The 18,332-nt window shown below is 53.2% G+C and overlaps 1 protein-coding gene and 1 long non-coding RNA gene across 2 annotated transcripts in view; both read right to left on the bottom strand.

Annotated features, from left to right (window-relative positions):
* The window catches only part of RTN4R (reticulon 4 receptor), a 91,676-nt gene that overhangs the window by 29,981 nt on the left and 43,363 nt on the right, over positions 1-18,332 (bottom strand). The gene's annotated exons all lie outside the window — the stretch shown is intronic.
* LOC116795984 lies at positions 5,681-7,370 on the bottom strand. Its single transcript, XR_004360214.1, has 2 exons — positions 7,168-7,370; positions 5,681-6,006 (listed from the first exon to the last, which is right to left on the bottom strand). It is a non-coding gene; the product is annotated as an uncharacterized LOC116795984 (long non-coding RNA).

Raw genomic sequence — 18,332 nt, 5'->3', positions numbered from 1 at the left:
CCCTCCCTCACCCAAGGCTGAAGGAAGGGATGCAGGACTCATTGCAGGCCTGAACACCTACGAAGCTGTGAGGGTGCAGCACATGGTGTCACAGCCCCTGAAGAGCAGAGAGGTGCTCTGCCTCACACAGAGGGCTGACAGGGCTCAGCACTCTGCAGGTGGGGACTTGGTGTTGGTGGGTGACCATGGCCACAGAAGTGTCTGCCACGTTGGGAACCCAATATAGCATATTTGGTGTGGGGAAATACTTAATAAATGCTTGAGTGAAAAGATGTCAGGCCCTGGAGGGAGGGAGGTCATCGAGGGTTTTCCATCCTAAGGCACCATTTTCCAAACAGCTGCCACACAAGTGCTGCTGCAGCCTCTGCCCTGTGCTGAACCCCTGCTCCTCTTTTCTGCACCCAAAAATGCCCCACCTCAGTCAGAAACCAACACATCTCATCTGCGGGCAGAATATTTTGGGGGAAGGATGACATTTCATTGCAACTCCCCTGACATTACAGACAACAAGAGAGAATCTCTGAAATGCTTTGAAAGCAGGAGAACTCAGAGAAGGAGCTGTAAACATTACCTGTGGTTTCCTTGACAGAGTGTGACCCCCACGATGACTCCCCTGAGTGAGATTATAGAGCTGTCACTCACTGCCACCACACAGCACAGAAATTACCAGATCAGGCTGCTGATGAATGTCTTGTCTTCACATTAAACACAGGCTGCTCTGATCCCATAGCCCCCCTCCCTGGTACAGCCTAGGAAAGGCGGGGTGGGGGGAAAGAGGCAGAGCCCCACCTGAGCCTCAGCCTGGCTGTCAAAGGCAGGGAGATGTGTGGGCACTCACACACTGCAGTTCTCGCCAACTTTCAGGGGTTTGTTACTGATCTTATGATATTTAGCACATTTTTGAAGTCCCACCGTCTGGACTCAGGAGCTCGTCACGACTTTCATTCTAATGTGGTTTTTTTTTCTAGCAAAGAAGATGAAAACATTAACTCATCCATCTCCCTAAACCTCAGAAAGAAGGAGGTGAATGAAATGTCCCAAATTGTGTGTTCTCTGAGAATTTCCTTCCCTCCTCACAGCTGAGGTTTGTAGCTGCTGTTTGCAAACACAGTGGATGAGGAAAGGCTCGATGGCAGGCTCAGGAATCACATCACTCTGGAAGGGAGTGACACCCCTTTCCTCAGCAACAGGGCCTCCTTTCCAGGATCTTCTAATTACAGGTGCTCTCCAAGCAGGATAGTGTGGAAAGAGCTAGAGAAAGGCTCAAAAGCAGCCAAAGCCTGAATTCACACAGTACCGAAGAGGATGGTTTGGAGGGACAGTGGGGAGGGAGGGAGGTACTGAAACCCTGGGCCAGGGAGGGGATTGTCCCACTCTGCTCTGCCCTGGGGCAGCCTCACCTCAACATTGGGGCAGTTTGGGGGGACACAATGGAAGGAAGGGATTGAGCCATTGGAGAGTGTCCAAAGGAGGGACACAGAGATGGGGAAGGGCCTTGATTTGAAGGCGTGTGAGGACACTGAGGGCACTTGGTGTGTTGAGCTGGAGCAGAGGAGACTGAGGGGAGACCTCAGTGCAGTTCCAAGTGCCTGGGCAGGGGCAGAGGAGGGGCAGGGACTGAGCTCTGCTCTGGGGGGACCAGGGACAGCAGCCAGGGAATGGCTGGAGCTGTGCCAGGGCAGGCTCAGGTTGGATCTCAGGCAAAGCTTCTTCCCCCACAGGCTGGTTGGGCACTGCCCAGGCTCCCCAGGGCACTGGGCACAGCCCCAAGGCTGCCAGAGCTCCAGGAGGGTTTGGATGATCCTCTGGGGCACAGGGGGTGACTCTTGGGGATGGGCCTGTGCAGGGCCAGGAGTTGGAGTTGATGATCCTTGTGGGTCCCTTCCAGCTCAGCACATCCTGTGATTCTGTGAACCCTCCAGCACAGATCTTCTCCAGGCAGTGGCAGAGGCTCTGCTTTAGCCCAACCTGTGGGCTCTGATTTAAAGGGTTGTGCCTTCTGGAGTCCAAATGACCAATAAGTGCTGGTCGCTTTTAAGAAAGCCCTTGTGCCTTGCAATAACTCACCACTGATTGCCTACATTTCCTTAAAAGAGCTCATTTAGAGTTGATTTAAGCACTCCTGGGGAGAGCAGGCAGGAGGGGGGAGGTGATTTACAGACCTGGTGTCAGCAGCAGAAGCAGCAGGCTCTCCTGCCTGCTCTCCTGCCTGCTCTCCTGCCTCAAGCTGGGGCCTGGCTGGAGTGTTACTCTGGGGAAAGGGAGGGCCAAGGACCCCCAAAAAGGGTCCTGGCGATGATCCATGGTAATGATAATTTTTTTTCCCTCTCTTTAAGGGGTGCAAGCATGGATTTCATGTGTACCAAGATCCCAGAGTTAGATGGTGTTTGCATTTCACACCGTAGCTCAGAGAGGGCATCCTGTTAGTCTGGGCTGCAGACCCTGGGACACAGCTCAGCTGAAAAAACTGCAGGTGTGGAGAAAGAAACGGGGAGGAAGAAACTCTGGACTCCACTGACTGTAAAGAGTGTAAAGGTGGCTTCCAGGCTTGGTCAGATCAATGCCACTGGACAGTGAGATCAGCTGTGCACACCCACACTGGGCTGATCCCTCTTGTCTTTGAAGTGACACCCCTGCAAGGGCCTCCAGGGACAACTAGTGTGGACCCTAAGTGCAGTAGGTTTTGCCCCTCTAGATGCCTTGCTGCTTTCCAAACCCTCCTCCTGATGTCTCCTGGGTCTGCAGGCACCTGCTCCACTATGGAGAGCCTTGACAGCAAAGGCAGGAAGGAGCTCAGGAATGTGAGTGATGGGTTCCTCTGTTCCTGACCATTGCAGGATGTTTCTGCTGAGCACCACACCCATGACAGAGATGGCTGAGAATGACAGGCAAGTGCCCCCCAGGACTGTGCAGCTCTTCCTTCTCCCCTACAGTCCATGTGGAGCACAGACATCCCCAGGAGTGGGCTGGTAGGTTCCTGCAAAACTCTGTCTCCTGACAACTAGTAGAAAAGCAGGAATAATCCAAACTTTTAATGACAGATATCCTAGTTTTGTAAGTGTGCTGCCTCTTAAAAACACTGTGGCTGATATTTCTGTACATTCCTATTTGGCAGGACTAAAAAAGAAGACTGAGAAGAGGAATAACAAGGAGAAAAGAATCAGTTGAGAAATGAGTGGAATACAGAGATTTCTGCTGTGTTTCCCTCCCTATGTCCAGTCCCCCTTTCCATCACTGCCCTCCCAAATTGAGAGCAAGGCCAGCCAAGCAAGGAGCTGCTCCAGATGTGCCACAGCAAGGTGCAGAAAAGGATCAGTGTCTCTCTCCTGCTCATTGTTCCCCACCCAGGAGCCTTGTCTCTGATTCCTCCCTGGATGAGGACTGGAGAGCTGTCACAACAGGGCCTGGTTTCCATAGCAAACCCAGCGTTTTCAGATGGAGAGGCTCAGCCCTGCATTCACCAGAGCTGAAAAGAAAAGCATTTATTCCCCCCCGCCCCAAGCATGAACAGCATGGAGAACTCTAATGCCACGTGTGGTTTAGATTTCACAAGATTCTTCAAAGCAGAAACAGCCTGTGAGCTGCCTGCTGGCAGCTTTTCTAACTCAACACATGGGTTGAAGCCTGAGAGATTCAGAGCTGAGTTTTGCTCCCAGTTTCTCAGTTTTTGGTCTCATGCCATATCTGAGGGTCAGTGGTGGCCACACAGAAGGAGGACATGCTGCCCTTGGCTCATGAGCACTGCGGGGCAGCAGAGAGAGAAACCAGAGCCAGGGCAAAACTGAGGGAGGGCACCAGAACCAGAGGTGGGAGGATGGGGTAGAGGGGCAGCCTGTGGCCAAGAGTGCTGCATCCTGTGGGAGGCAGGAGAAGGGAAAGCAAGATCCAGACACGTGGGATTAGGAGCTAGATTCTGGAGAGCACACGGGGAGGGGTTGGGGCCAAAATAATGAGAGCCCATGGATCAAGCAGGGCAGGACACCCTCGTCATGGGAGCTGTTCTCAGCTCTGCTCTGCCCCTGGTGATCCTGTGTGGTACTCCCAGGGAAGCTGAGACTGGGCTGTGGATGTTCCACCACCCCACAGCAACACTGAGGGGCCACACTCACCCTCCAACAATCCGAAAACATCACAGGTCCCAGTCACCTCCCAGCATCTCTGTTGCTCATGCAAAGGGACATGCCCATGATTGGGGAAATGGTGGAAAGGGCACTTCCCACATCCCTGTGCAGAAATCCAAGCACTAAACCAGCACACGGCATTCCCTACAGCTGATCAGTGTTGTGGAACTGTTGATTTGTGGTTCTGCTCTTTGAATGCAAATGGACGAGTTATTTAATCTGTTTCCATCTACAAACCACTTTAAAAATTAAACCCATGCTCCCAGCAGCTTTTCCACAAAGGATGGTGCTACAGAAGGCTGGGAGGGAAAACTTGTTTAGCTGACAAAGGAGAGTGACAAAGAGATGCTTCCAAGGCCATAAAGGGTTACGGAAAGCAAGGAAATTTATTTCCCTCCTCCTCTGTGACTGGGGATCCCCAGCTCAGTTAACACAGGCCTTGTGCAAGTCAGTCACTGTGATGTCCCCTACAAGGGCTGGAGGGTGGTGGTGACATCTTTGCCTGCACAGGGGCAGCCCCACACTCCCAGGGACACAGAGGAATCTATCCTTTCTGAACTGGTCCTTGGCATGTGGTACTGAAGGACTTGTCCCCCAGGAGAAGGGGGGTCACCAGGGCAGCCCTGACCCCGAGCAGCAGTGCCAGCCCTGTCCCTGGGCTGCCCAGGCAATGTCTGTGTCCTGCAGACCGAGCTCCTGTGCAGAGCAGGCAGCACAGGCAGTTATCCCTCCTCCAGATGGAGAGATCTGCATTTGCAGTGGACATTAAATTCGTAACAATGATAAAAAAGAAAAACTGTGCTGCAGCAATAAACCTCCTCCCTCAGCTAGAGAGCTGAAGTGCCTGCAGGGTGGGGGCGGGGAGAGGGACATTGTCCAGGCCAGGAGGGGCAGGAGGGGACCAAGGGGTGTCCTCTGAGAGATCTCACCTCTCTCTCAGCAGCACCAAGGGGGGCACAAGCCCTGAGCTCTCCCTGTGCTGCCATCCCCGTGCAGAAAGGCACCAAAGGCTCGATAAATGTGCTGGTGAGGATCCCCCAGCCCCAGCTCCCCCCGGGGCTCTTTCCTGGCTCTGAGGTGATCGGGCACAGATCGGGGCTGAGCTTTGCAGGTAGAAGGCAACACTGTTTCCCAGCGTGGTGCCGACCCCGTGCCTGGCTGCATTTTGGAGACACTCTGCTTCCCCCCCACACCCCGCCCCATGACATTCCCTTTCCCGTGGGAGGTGGGAACAGCCCGTCCCGCAGCCCTGTGCCTAATTCTGCTCCCATGGCTGGGAACAGGCCTGGTGCAGGAGGAGAATTCCAAACAGATTTCCAAATTCCTGTTGGTTAAGGAAGGGTAATAAAGGAGGGAAGATGCTGTTTTATATATTAACTACACATCAGCTCATTTGCTCTAGAGCTGCCCCAGGAGCGCATGAAGAATTACTGCATTAATTAGGGAGTAAATGACCCCAAACTCCCCCCAACAGTGGGCTCCAAGCCCTGGCAGCCGTTTGTTATAGCAAGGAAAGGCAACAGATCTCACTACAGAACAGAACAACAAGCGGCCACACATTCAGCATTTCAGTATTCCCCTGTCAGAGCACAGAGAAGTTATTTGTCCCACTGGAATCAGCCAGAGCTGCTCTATATAAGCCTCCCAGCATCTCACACGTTTGATTTTGGGACTAAGATGTTTTTCCTCCAGCTGAAATATCTGTAGCAGCACATCAGAGCAATGACCAGGGGCAGCTTTCACTCCTCTGCAGCTCATCCCAAGCTAGAGCCCCAGCAGCCTGTGCATTCTTAATTGACAGAATTAGGAAGCTTATTTGAAGAATACTTGAGTCCTCAGAGTCTAATTTCCTGCTATATAAATAATACATCAGCAACAGCAGTCCCTGGGAAAAAAAATAAATAAATTAAAATAAAAACTAAGAAGCCCAGATGAATATTCCAGCTTCCATCACACTGTAAAAAATCCTTTGCAGAGGTTTTTCACAATAGCCCCCAACTGCATTGTACCATTTCTCGCCTCGTCTGATTTAACGAAGGGGACAGGAGCTGAAAATTAGACTTTCAGGCCTCAGCTCTGCAGGTGTGATCACACCTTCTGATGAGCACAGCCAGAGCTGGGCCTGCCAAAAGAAACCCTTGAGCCCTGCAGGACTCAGCCTGGAGCTGTTCATCGAGTGAAACCACCACAGCACTGCCGGGACACCCCCAGCCCCGCTGGCCTGGGCAAAAGGGCCCAGCACAGCAGAGCACTGGGAACTGCCCCCTCGGTGCCAATGCCAGTGCTCCCAGTTCAGCCAGAGAATCACAGAGTGCTTTGGGTGGGAAGGGATCTTACAGTTCATCTCATTTTTGGGGCATTCCCTGCTGTTGCAGACCCGGGGCTGGCACAGTTCCAGGATATCGAATAGCAAGTGCTTATGTTATTAAAATCCCCGCTGCTGTACATCCATATTCATGGGTGGGGAGGGGATGAGAACTGCACAGGCATCTGTAATTTGGGCAGATCACAACTTTTTAGGGCTGAATTTGCAGCTGCAAACTCCTCCCACCAGATCCAGTTCCAGGTCCAGGGTGACACGTCAGTCCAGGGTATGAGACTGGAAAGTGCTGCTCTGGTCTCACTGCACCTCCTGCCACGGGCAGGGACACTTTCCACTAGCCCAGGTTGCTCCAAGCCCCATCCAGCCTGGCCTTGGACACTTGCAGGGATCCAGGGGCAGCCACAGCTTCTCTGGGAAACCTGTGCCAGGGCCTCACCACCCTCACAGGGAAGAGTTTCTTCCTTACATTTAATTTAAATCTCCGCCTTGTCCTGTCACTCTCTGCCTGTGCAAAAGCAGCTGCATCTCTGCCATCTCCCACAGACCAAGTAGCAAACAGGCCTCTGAAAGGCTGAAAGGAATTGAGAGGGAGAGCTTCAGGACTTCATCGGGAGTGTTTCCGCAGCACAAATATTTGTATTCCTCTGCTGTGGGATTTACAAGCACACACTCAACTCCGGCAGGGAGAGCCTGCAAACACCAGCAAGGTTTCTATGTTCTTACCACTTGCTCCTGTCTTCTTCCCTCTCTCTGGCTTTGTCTCTCCTGTTATCTGTTGTTTTTTTCTGTGCCTGAACCAGGGAAGTGTGGTTTCTGACAGGACTAATCAGTGGCTGCTCTCACCAGAGGCAGAGCTGCCCGTGGGAAGGGGAGCATGCAGGAGAGCTTGGGGTGCCTGGCTGCAGTGTAACCTCTCAGACTGTTCCTCTGCCTCACAGAATCATGGAATCACAAAATCAATCAGGTTGGAAAAGCCCTCTAAGACCATGGAGTCCAACTGTCAACCCAGCACTGCCAAGGTCACCACTAACCCATGTTCCCCAAGTGCCAAATCCACAGGGCTTTTAAATCCTTCTGTGGCTGGTGACCCCACCACTGCCCTGGACAGTCTGTGCCAATATCTGACCACATTTTCCATGGATCAATTTTCCCTAATATCTAACCTAAACCTGCCCTGACACAATCTGAGGCCATGTCCTCTCCTGTCCCTTGTTCCCTGGGAGCATAGCCCGACCTCCCCAGCTCCCCCCTCCTGTCAGGGAGTTGCAGAGCCAGAAGGTCCCCCCTGAGCCTCCTTTGCTCCAGGCTGAGCCCCCCCAGCTCCCTCAGCCTCTCCTGCTGCTCCAGCCCCTTCCCAGCTCTGTTCTCTTCCCTGCACATGCTCCAGCCCCTCAGTGTCCTCACAACAGTGAGGGGCCCAGAAGTGAGCCCAGGATTCGGGGTGGAGCACCAGCAGCTCCCATCACAGGGGGGATGTTCACAGCACACAGGGATGGAGAGACATACCCGCTTGTCCCGTGCACAGCCCTCAGGTGCCATGCAGGTCTATGTTGGGCAGCACCCAGGGCAGAGGTGCCAGGCCCCTGAGCCCCTGCTGATGATGCACCCAAGGCATGAAGCAGAGTGGGGACCACAGCCCTGGGGCTGCCCTGCTACAGACACCTCCCCATGAACCACTGCTGCTGCCACAGTCATTTAGAGAATCACAGAACTGTTAAGATTGGAAAAGACTTCCAAAACCATCGAGTCCAACCTTGGGCTGAACATCTTCAGCTCCCTCTGCAGCAGCTCCACAGTTCCAGGGAATTTCCCTTGTTCTCCCCTGATGGGGAGAGGGAAAGAGGAAGGGCTGTGGGAAATGGAGCTGTTCCTCTCCCCAGCTCTGTCTCAGAGGACCAGCATCATCTCCACCTCAGAGAGCTGAAATCTGGAGCAAACGCTGCAGACAAAGGGGCCTGTTAGAAACAGCACTGCCAATAAATAATTCATGGGAGAGAAGTGGTGAGTCTCCAGGGAGCCAGCACAGGGATCTGTGAATCTGGATGAGTTTGCAGTGCTTTAATTATGCAAATTGACAAATGTCTCTACACTGAGAAATTCTGCTAGTCCTGCAAAAGAGCAAGAGCTGGAAAACAGTAAGAATTTCCCAAGGCTGTGTGCCCAGCCAGCTGCCAGCCACAGCTGGCAGGGTGAACCTCACCCAGGCCCCTCTGGAACTACCTCTGCTCTTTGGAAGGACAGTCAGCAGCATCCCGTGCTGGAGGCAGCTGCAGTGCCTTGACAGCTTCACCTGTTCTGCACAGCCATGGCTCAGCCCGTCTCTCACATCAGCACCCTTTGCTCCCAGAGCTCGGGGAGTGGGGGAGAATATCCAGCTCGGGGCTGTTCTGGGATCATAGGTTATGAGATCATAGAATCTCCTGGGTTGGAAGGGACCCACAAGAATCATCAACTCCAACCCCTGGCCCTGCACAGACACCCCAACAATCCCACCCTGTGCCTGAGAGTGTTGTCCAAACCCTCCTGGAGCTCTGGCAGCCTTGGGGCTGTGCCCACTGCCCTGGGGAGCCTGGGCAGTGCCCAACCAGCCTGTGGGGGAAGAAGCTTTGCCTGAGATCCAACCTGAGCCTGCCCTGACACAGCTCCAGCCATTCCCTGGCTGCTGTCCCTGGTTCCCCCAGAGCAGAGCAGGGATCAGAGCTGCCCCTCAGGAGGAGCTACAGCCCCCACTGAGCTCTGACCCCACTCTCCTCTTCTCCAGATGAATAAACCAGGTGAGGTGACTTTGGGCTCCCCATGCTGGTCCTGTTTCAGCAGAGCCAAACACCCAAAGGAGGGAGGACCTGCAGTTGGATGGTCACCTGTGCCTGGGCAGATCCAGGGTCAATTCCCCAAAGCCTTTGCCTGTGGAAGAGACCTTTGTCACATGGAGCTTTTGGAAAGCTGAGCCTCCCTTGGCCTGTCAATGGGCCAGGCAGAAATAGGGCAGAAGGAAGAGGAATCAGGGCACAGGGGCTGGCAGTGTCCCCAGCACAGCACCCTTGTGGGGCACGTGGGAATCAGCTCCGTGACAGAGCAGGAGTCCTCTGAGAGCCCAGAGCTGCCTCCTCCTCCCTCTGCCTGACACGCTGTTTGTCACCAGAGCAGATTAATTAGGTGTCTGCTCCAGCCTCATTAGGATGGAACCAAGGGCTGGGCAGAGCTGGCTGAGAGCAGGAGGACAGGCACAGGGAACCCCGTCAGGAGAAGGACACTTTGGACTTTGGGTGATGAGGAAGAGGAGCCACCCCAGGGCACTGACCCTGCTGTCCCTGCTCCCTGTAGCTCTGCAGGGGCAGGGCTGTGGGGCCAAGGAGACACAGCATCCCCCTCCTGGCTGCTTACAGACCCCAATGTCTCTCTGCAAACTCTTCACCAGATGGTTCTAATACCCCCACTCCATTAACAGGTGATGGTTTCATTTCTGAAAACTGACTTTTCCACAGTTTTGAGGAAAAATATTTGGTTTTCTCTAAAAATATGCAGTCCTGTGCTACCCAAAGCCAGACACTTTCACTGGAAAATTAACACTACTTCTGAATTATTTTTGTGCTTGTCTCTTTGGAAGAAGGTGGGAGAAGGAAGGAAGGGAACTGTATCATTGAAAAAAAAATGGGAAAATATCAATGCAAACAATATTTCATGTAGAAATGCCTGGTTTGATTGAAAATCCATTTTCTCACAAAATAAATTTTTCATGAAAACTGTTTCAGAGCCAAATTCAAACAGGGGACAACCTGGAGTGGAGACAAGTCATCTGGTTCCTCTGATGCTGATTTATGCCAAGCTGCCTGGAAGCAGGAGCTGGTGGCAGCTGCCTTGACCTGTCAGCTGCAGAAAATGTGGTTGAAGCTCCCAGTCCCAAGCAAAGCAGGGAACAACTAGGGTCTGGATTTTGCTCAGGTTCTTCCCACCCCTTGGCATCACACTCTGACCACACTGATGCCTCCCTAAGCAAACCATCCTCTCCCCTCACATTCCTGGGAGCCTGATGGTGGGGCAGGATGAAGGCAATGAAATGCAAGGTCTGTTCAGGGCTGATCTGCTCTGCTCCAACCCTGGCTGACACAGCTCACAGCAGGACTAGCGGGGCACAGCCCTGCACCACATGATCTCCAGGACTTCCCCACTGTTCTTCAGGGAGCTCCATGAGGGATGGGAAACGTGGCACCCCCAAAATTACTGAGCTCCACACAGTGCACAGCAGCTCATCTGAGGTTTGTCCCTTTCCCAATGTGCCCATCAGTCTGTGGATGGAAAAAGCCCAGGGCCCCAGGGCAGCAGCAGCAGCAGCAGCAGCAGCAGCATGTGACACAGCTCACCCTGCCAGTGCCTGCAGAGATGTTCAATCGAAGCAGGACAAGCAACCAGCCCTTCAGGGTATGGGGGATATTCTGGCACCAGCCTTGTGCTGAAGGCAGGGCACTGCTGGACAGGGGACCCAGATTTCCATTGCTCAGACACCCTTCCCTCAGGGATTTGCCAACAGCTGCTGGTGTGTTACAGGCTCATCCCTCACTGCAGGCAGGTGCTCACAGCCACCACCACAGCAAGGACAGTGCTTTGGAGGTGCAGGGTCTGCACACAGCTCCCAGCACTCCAAGCACGGTCACTGGAGCTGCTGGTCATATGGAGAACAAGGAATGAAGACCTTCAGGCACTGCTGAGGCATTTCAAGTCCTGTGTCCAGTTCTGGGTCCCTCATGACAACAAGGGCACGGAGGGGCTGGAGCATGTCCAGGGAAGGGAACGGAGCTGGGAAGGGGCTGGAGCACCAGGAGTGGCTGAGGGAGCTGGGAGGGCTCAGCCTGGAGAAAAGGAGGCTCAGGGGGGACCTTCTCACTCTCTGCAGCCTTCCTGGGGATCAGCTCCCATGAACTGTTTACCCACTGTGCCTCCATCTATACCGGGAGCACCACATATTGGTTATACACTGCACCTCCAAGCAAGGGTTTGGGTACAGGTCTCTGCACTGCCCTTCAAGTGCCACAGTCATCAGGGCTGGGAATACATCAGCTGCAGCCACCCTTCCAGCTGCCCTTGCCCTTAGGGTCTGAGAGGAGGGCTTGGAGCTCCCTGTGGCAGCAGGACACACACCCCTGTGTACAGAGAGAGCACAAAGGGGCCGCGAGCTTCTCCTCAGGGCTTGGCCAGCCCCAGACCTGTCACAAGAGTGGAGGAACATACCGTGGTCCTACTGCAGAGCCAGCATTTGCAAACAGATCTGCTCCTTTGCCCTGGAACCAGATAGAGGCTCCTGACTCACTGCAGCATTGGGATCATAGAACCATGGAATCACAGAACTGTTTGGGTTGGAAGGGACCTTAAAGCCCATCCAGTGCCACCCCCTGCCACGGGCAGGGACACTTTCCACTAGCCCAGGTTGCTCCAAGCCCCATCCAACCTGGCCTTGGACACTTGCAGGGATCCAGGGGCAACCACAGCTTCTCTGGGCAACCTGTGCCAGGGCCTCACCACTCTCACAGAGAAGGATTTCTAACATCTAATCCAAACCTACTCTCTCCCAGTTTGAAGCCATTCCCCCTTGTCCTGTCACTCCATACCCTTGTCCAAAGTCGATGTCCATGTTTCTTGGGGAGCACTGAGCCCTTTGCAGGGCTGCCCTGGAATCTCTTGTGCAGCACAGCTGGTGAGTCTGTTCCCTCCTCCTCCTCCCCGGGAGAGACCATAAGGAGTTGTGCCAGGTCCCTGGGTGAGGCCACCTTTATTGTGCAGTTCAGTTCTCTCTTGGGCAGCTGGGCCAGGTAGAGAGAGAAAGCTGCATCTGACCTTGAGTGGGGATCAGAAGTCGGTGCAACTTGCTCTGTTCTCCACAGCCCAGAGGCGAAGGGCCCATTATTTTCTGCCTCAGCACTGGAGACAGACAACAGCGTCTTAAAACAGGATTCTCTCATCAATCATGTATTGGATTTATGCAGCTTCACTTAGGAACCTGATTTATATTTCCTCTCAATTTACTGCATTTGAATTGTTTGCAAATAGGCACGTGAATCATCGGCTGGAGATGAAAAAAAGCTATTTTCAAGCTTCATTTAGGTCTTTCGAAGCATTAATTTTTAGTTGCAAAGGCTATTTTTTGCTAAATTGGTTTTTAGATCTTGTCTTCCTTGTGCTGGGTTATAAATTTAGTGCTGCTGGAGCAAAAATGATCAGAATTGGATTTTTTTCAGCCCTCTGAGGCAGGTGCAAGGGCCCCATTCTGTGCTGGGTTGCCCCATCAGAGAAGATAATTTGGCTCTTGCTGTTGTGACAAAAATACCCACCCTCCCCCCAGCACAGTTTAGCACAAGATCCTGAGGACAAACCCAATCCCAGTGCACACCCTCACGTCTTTCTCTGGCATCAGGATTGGATGTTTCCTTCAAGAAGATTTGGAATCCTTGAGCTACGCTCTGAGGGTACCTTTGGTCTTGGAAAATCACCTTTGAATCGAGGGAAAAGCCTTCAGCTCAGCTGTTTTAAAGGTGAACTTGTTTCAGGGCCACAGCATCCCCACAGCTTGTGTGGGTGGTTGGTGGATGATGTTTTATTTAAACACAAAGGCATGAGATTCCAGCTCAGTTCAAACAAATCCTTCGGTGGGAAAATATGCACATATTTTTGACACAAATCTGTCTGCAGCTCCATTAATTCTCTGCCAAAGTGCTTTACCTGCTGGAGCAGATGATAATTCAGCAATGTAAACAGAGCCTTTTAATTCCATTTTGGGATCACGAAGGGAAACAAACTGATTAACAAAAGCAGGGTAAACAATGGTTCTGCCTCCCCCTGTTAGGATTAATATTCACCTGGTATTGATGCTGCTCTCCCAGGAGCCTGTGCCAGCACAGCCCTCTGGCTGCTGGGCCAGTCGTGTCCAAGGACACGGGTCAGTGCCAGGGGGATGGATTTTGTGGTGTGAGCACAGGGAGAGGGCCTTCTCCACTGAGATCCACCAGCAGAGAGGGGAATGCTTCCCCTTGGCTTCTGCAGTTTTCCAGGAAGCTCTTTTCCTGCTGCCAGGGCTGCTCCACCATCCACAGGGTCCATACCGTGGAATCATCACAGAGTCACACACTGGTTTGGGTTGGAAGGGACCCCAAAGCCCATCCAGTGCCACTCCCTGCCATGGGCAGGGACACCTCCCACTAGCCCAGGTTGCTCCAAGCCCCGTCCAACCTGGCCTTGGACACTTGCAGGGATCCAGGGGCAGCCACAGCTTCTCTGGGCAACCTGTGCCAGGGCCTCCCCACTCTCACAGGAACAACTCCTTCTCAATCTCCCATCTCACCCTGCCCTCTGGCAGTGGGAAGCCATTCCCCCTTGTCCTGTCCCTCCATCCCTTGTCCCAGCTCTCCTGGAGCCCCTTCTGGCACTGGAAGGGGCCACTTCCTGGCCACTTCCCAGTGCTAAGACTGCAAGGGAGGGACTCCAGGGTGGGATATGAAATGACGTGGTGGGATTATTGGGGTGTCCTGTGCAGGGTCAGAAGTTGGACCCCACGCTCCTCATGGGTCACTCCCAACTCGGGATATTCCATTATTCTATGATTCTACTTGGCAGGTGAGGCTTCAGGCACCATGAAAGGGTTTTGCTCAAGGGGAAGGGGAAGGCATAAACCTCTACACCACAGAGTCCCCAGAGCAGCCCAGGGTGCTCTGTGAGGCTCCTGTGCTGCAGGAAACAGGGAGTGCTTGGGAGGTGGCACAGCACATCCCAGTGTGTCAGGAACCAACTGGAAATGAGTTCAGTGCAAGCACGGGGGAGTGAAAAAATGTTATCCCAGTTTGGGCAAGGGCACAGAGAGGTGTTCAGAGCTCCTGTTTGGGACACCACCCCCACTGCAAACCCAGGAGATGTGCAGCCAGCACCCACAGAAGAGCTGGCTCTGCCCAGGGATGGCAGGGGACACAGGGGCCATCACATCTGCTCCTTCTCCACAACACCTGATGCAACAAATACATGTTCAAGTGATAAAAGACAGCAAGATGTGGCTCCTGCCTGGCCAAGAACTCCATCACATCCAGCTAGCTGGAAGGGGATCCATGTTGAGATGCATGCAGGGGTGGTAGATGGCTTGTGGAGAAGGGAAAGGGCTGCAAAGATGATGCTCAAGACACAGGCTGAATTAAATCTTGATGATCTGGTTTGTGCTTCAGCTGCCAGAGAAGAGAAACCCAGAAGACAGCAAAGTTTTGGTGCTACGAACACTGTTTTTTCTTGCTTTATTTTTATGCTAAACACAGCAGCTGCTGTTTTACTCTTTGCTATGGAGAATGACAGGCTGGACCTCTGCAAGCACTGGCACATGCAGGTCTCTGCAGAGGCAGAGCAGAAGAACAGCTCTTAACACACTGGTAAGGGATCCCTTGGGAAGCTCTGAAGGAAGTGTTTGTGCTGACACCAGGGAGGTGAAAGGAATGCACAGTGCACACACCAGGCTTTGCTGGGCCTGAGGCTAAGGAGGCAATATCTGGACTAAGAACTCACTGGGATTACTTGCACAGATCTACTAAAGCCCATGACACTTTGGATCCAAAGAACAGATTTCACTGGGTGTGGCAGATCAGTTACCTCATCCAGAGGCACTCCAAGATGTTGGAGATGTTAAGTCAGAAACCCCACAGAGATCAGCAGAATATCTTGATGCTCTGAGGGCTGGAGCCCCTCTGCTCTGGAGCCAGGCTAGGAGAGCTGGGGGGGTTCACCTGGAGAAGAGAAGGCTTTGGAGAGCCCTGAGAGCCCCTTGTAGGGCCTAAAGGGGCTCCAGGAGAGCTGGAGAGGGACTGGGGATAGGGGATGGAGGGACAGGACACAGGGAATGGCTTCCCACTGCCAGAGGACAGGGATAGAATCATAGTATAGAATCATAGAATCTCCTGAGTTGGAAGGAACCCATCAGGATCATCCAGTCCAACCCCTGACCCTGCACAGGCCCATCCCCAAGAGTCAGCCCCTGTGCCCCAGAGCATCATCCAAACCCTCCTGGAGCTCTGGCAGCCTTGGGGCTGTGCCCACTGCCCTGGGGAGCCTGGGCAGTGCCCAACCAGCCTGTGGGGGAAGAAGCTTTGCCTGAGATCCAACCTGAGCCTGCCCTGACACAGCTCCAGCCATTCCCTGGCTGCTGTCCCCGGTTCCCCCAGAGCAGAGCTCAGTCCCTGCCCCTCCTCTGCCCCTGCCCAGGCACTTGGAACTGCACTGAGGTCTCCCCTCAGTCTCCTCTGCTCCAGCTCAACACACCAAGTGCCCTCAGTGTCCTCACATGCCTTCAAATCAAGGCCCTTCCCCATCTTCATGTCCCTTCTTCGGACACTCTCCAATGGTTCAATCCCTTCCTTCCATTGTGTTCCCCCAAACTGCCCCAATGTTGAGGTGAGGCCTCCCCAGGGCAGAGCAGAGCGGGACAATCCCCTCCCTGATGCCCCAGGACAGGGATGTCCCTCCTGGCTGCCAGGGCACTGCTGACTTAGGGACAACTGGCACCCCCAGGACCCCCAGGGCCCTTTCCCGGCTCTGCTTTCCAGCCTCTCATTCCCACTCTGTCCATCCATCCGGGGGTGCCCCATCCCAGGGGCAGAATCCGGCCCTTCCCCTTGTTGAAATTCCCATGGTTGGTGACTCCCAGCCCTCGGACCTGTCCAGGTCTCTCTGCAGGCCCTCTCTGCCTTCCAGGGGCTCAGCAGCTCCTCCCAGTTTTGGGTCATCTGCAAACCTGCTCAATGTCCCTTCCAGTGCTGTGTCCAAGTCATTGCTGGAGATGTTGGAGAGCACAGGGCCCAAGATGGAGCCCCGTGGAACCCCAGCAGTGACAGGTCACAGTCTGATGTCACCCCAGTCACTGTCACCCTCTGTGCCCGACCCGTGAGTCAACTGCTCACACATCCCATAACAACGTTATCCACCTGTGGGCCAAATGTGCTTAGATGGGATATTGGGAAGGAATTCCTGGCTGTGAGGGTGGGGAGGCCCTGGCACAGGTTGCCCAGAGAAGCTGTGGCTGCCCCTGGATCCCTGGAAGTGTCGAAAGGCAGGTTGGACGGGGCTTGGAGCAACCTGGGCTAGTGGGAGGTGTCCCTGCCCATGGCAGGGGGTTGGAATTGGATGATCCTTAAGGTCTCTTCCAACCCAAACCATTCCATGATTCTAGGACTTCCTGCTCAAACTGTGGCAAATCAAGGTCAGGGGGATAACTGCCATTCCTGCTGGAGGGACTAAGGAAAGGGATGGAAGTAAATTCACAGAGAGTGGGGAAGCACAGAGCTCTTGGGCAACATCAGAGCTTTGCAAGGAAACCGTGAAAAGAGTTCCAGGAAGGTAATTTAGCAATTGTGTAATAACAAAGTAACCACCTGTGTGCTAGATTGTTGCAACCTGATTTGCATTCCAAGGTTCTCATAAATATTGAATAAACAATGATTTCTGAAATGCTCTTATTACAAGTTCTTTATGAAGGAATGAAAATGTTCCTGTTGCAAGGAAGGCAAGGAGAAGAAAAACTGAGCTCAAATGGTGCAGGGACAAAGGACCTCCTATAGTATGTGATCTGCAAACTGTGACAACATGTTCTCACAACTGCAGTTCCACTACCTCTTGGAAGAAAGGGTAAACAGTCAGAAATCAGCATTTGAGGGCCCCATTTTTTTATCAAAGATATCTTCTCTCAAATCCACAAAAGAGCATTTTGTTCATAGGCCTCCAGATGCTCAAAGGCAGCAACACAGCAGTGCAAGGAAGGGCCAACAACAGGAAAATAAAAAGATCCTTGAGATGGTGTCTGTGAGGTGACTCCAGAGTGCTCAGGACATCATTGGATCCTGCGCATGAGCTCTGTGGTTGCCCCTGCCAAGGACATGTAAGAGATGTCATAGAACCATGGAATGGTTTGGGTTGGAAGGGACCATAAAAACCATCCAGTTCCACCCCTGCCATGGGCAGGGACACCTCCCACTAGCCCAGGTTGCTCCAAGCCCCGTCCAACCTGGCCTTGGACACTTCCAGGGATCCAGGGGCAGCCACAGCTTCTCTGCCCAACCTGTGCCAGGGCCTCCCCAGCCTCACAGGGAAGAATTCCCATCTAAACCTTTCCTCTGGCAGTGAGAAGCCATTCCCCCTTGTCCTGTCCCTCCCTCCATCCCTTGTCCCCAGTCCCTCTCCAGCTCTCCTGGAGCCCCTTTAGGTCCTGGAAGGGGCCCTCAGGTCTCTCTGGAGCCTTCTCTTCTCCAGGTGAACCCCTCCAGCTATCCCAACCTCTCCTCAGAGAAGGGTCCACCAGAGCAAACCAGTGCCTCCACACTCATTTTGTTGAGGAGGATGGAGTGGGAGGGGTGGTGATGGTGGAGCAGAGGCCGGGGGGAGTCATCCAAACATTGCTGGGGGTGGGACTGGGCTGGCTGCTTGGCTTTCCCAATGCGTTACAGTCTGTCCCCCTCTGGCAGCAAGGGTATAAAGGGTGTCAGGAGGAGGATCTCTCTGACCTTGGTGAAATCAGCTAAACTTACTTTTATCCCTTTAACCAGATCCAGAGGTTGGTGTGATCTCCAGGCCAAGGTGTTCACACAGATGTCGTGGTTTAACCCCAAGCAGCAACTAAGCACCTATCTGACCCACCAGCTGGATGGGAAGGAGAATCAGGAAAGGAAAAGATAAAATCAAACCCCAAAAAACCCAAACCAAGAAAAACAAATGATGCACAATACATAGAATCACAGAATCATTAAGGTTGAAAAAGACCTCCAAGATCATTGAGTCCAACCATTAACCTAATTAACCTAAAATTACCAAGGCCACTAGCAAACACCACATCTACACACTGAACACACGCAGGGATGGTGATGTCACCACTCCCCCCA

This window comes from Chiroxiphia lanceolata, chromosome 18 (assembly GCF_009829145.1).
Source record: "Chiroxiphia lanceolata isolate bChiLan1 chromosome 18, bChiLan1.pri, whole genome shotgun sequence".
NCBI lineage: Eukaryota > Metazoa > Chordata > Aves > Passeriformes > Pipridae > Chiroxiphia > Chiroxiphia lanceolata.
Note: the sequence above shows the minus strand (reverse complement) of the source record. Positions and strands in the feature narration are given on the sequence as shown.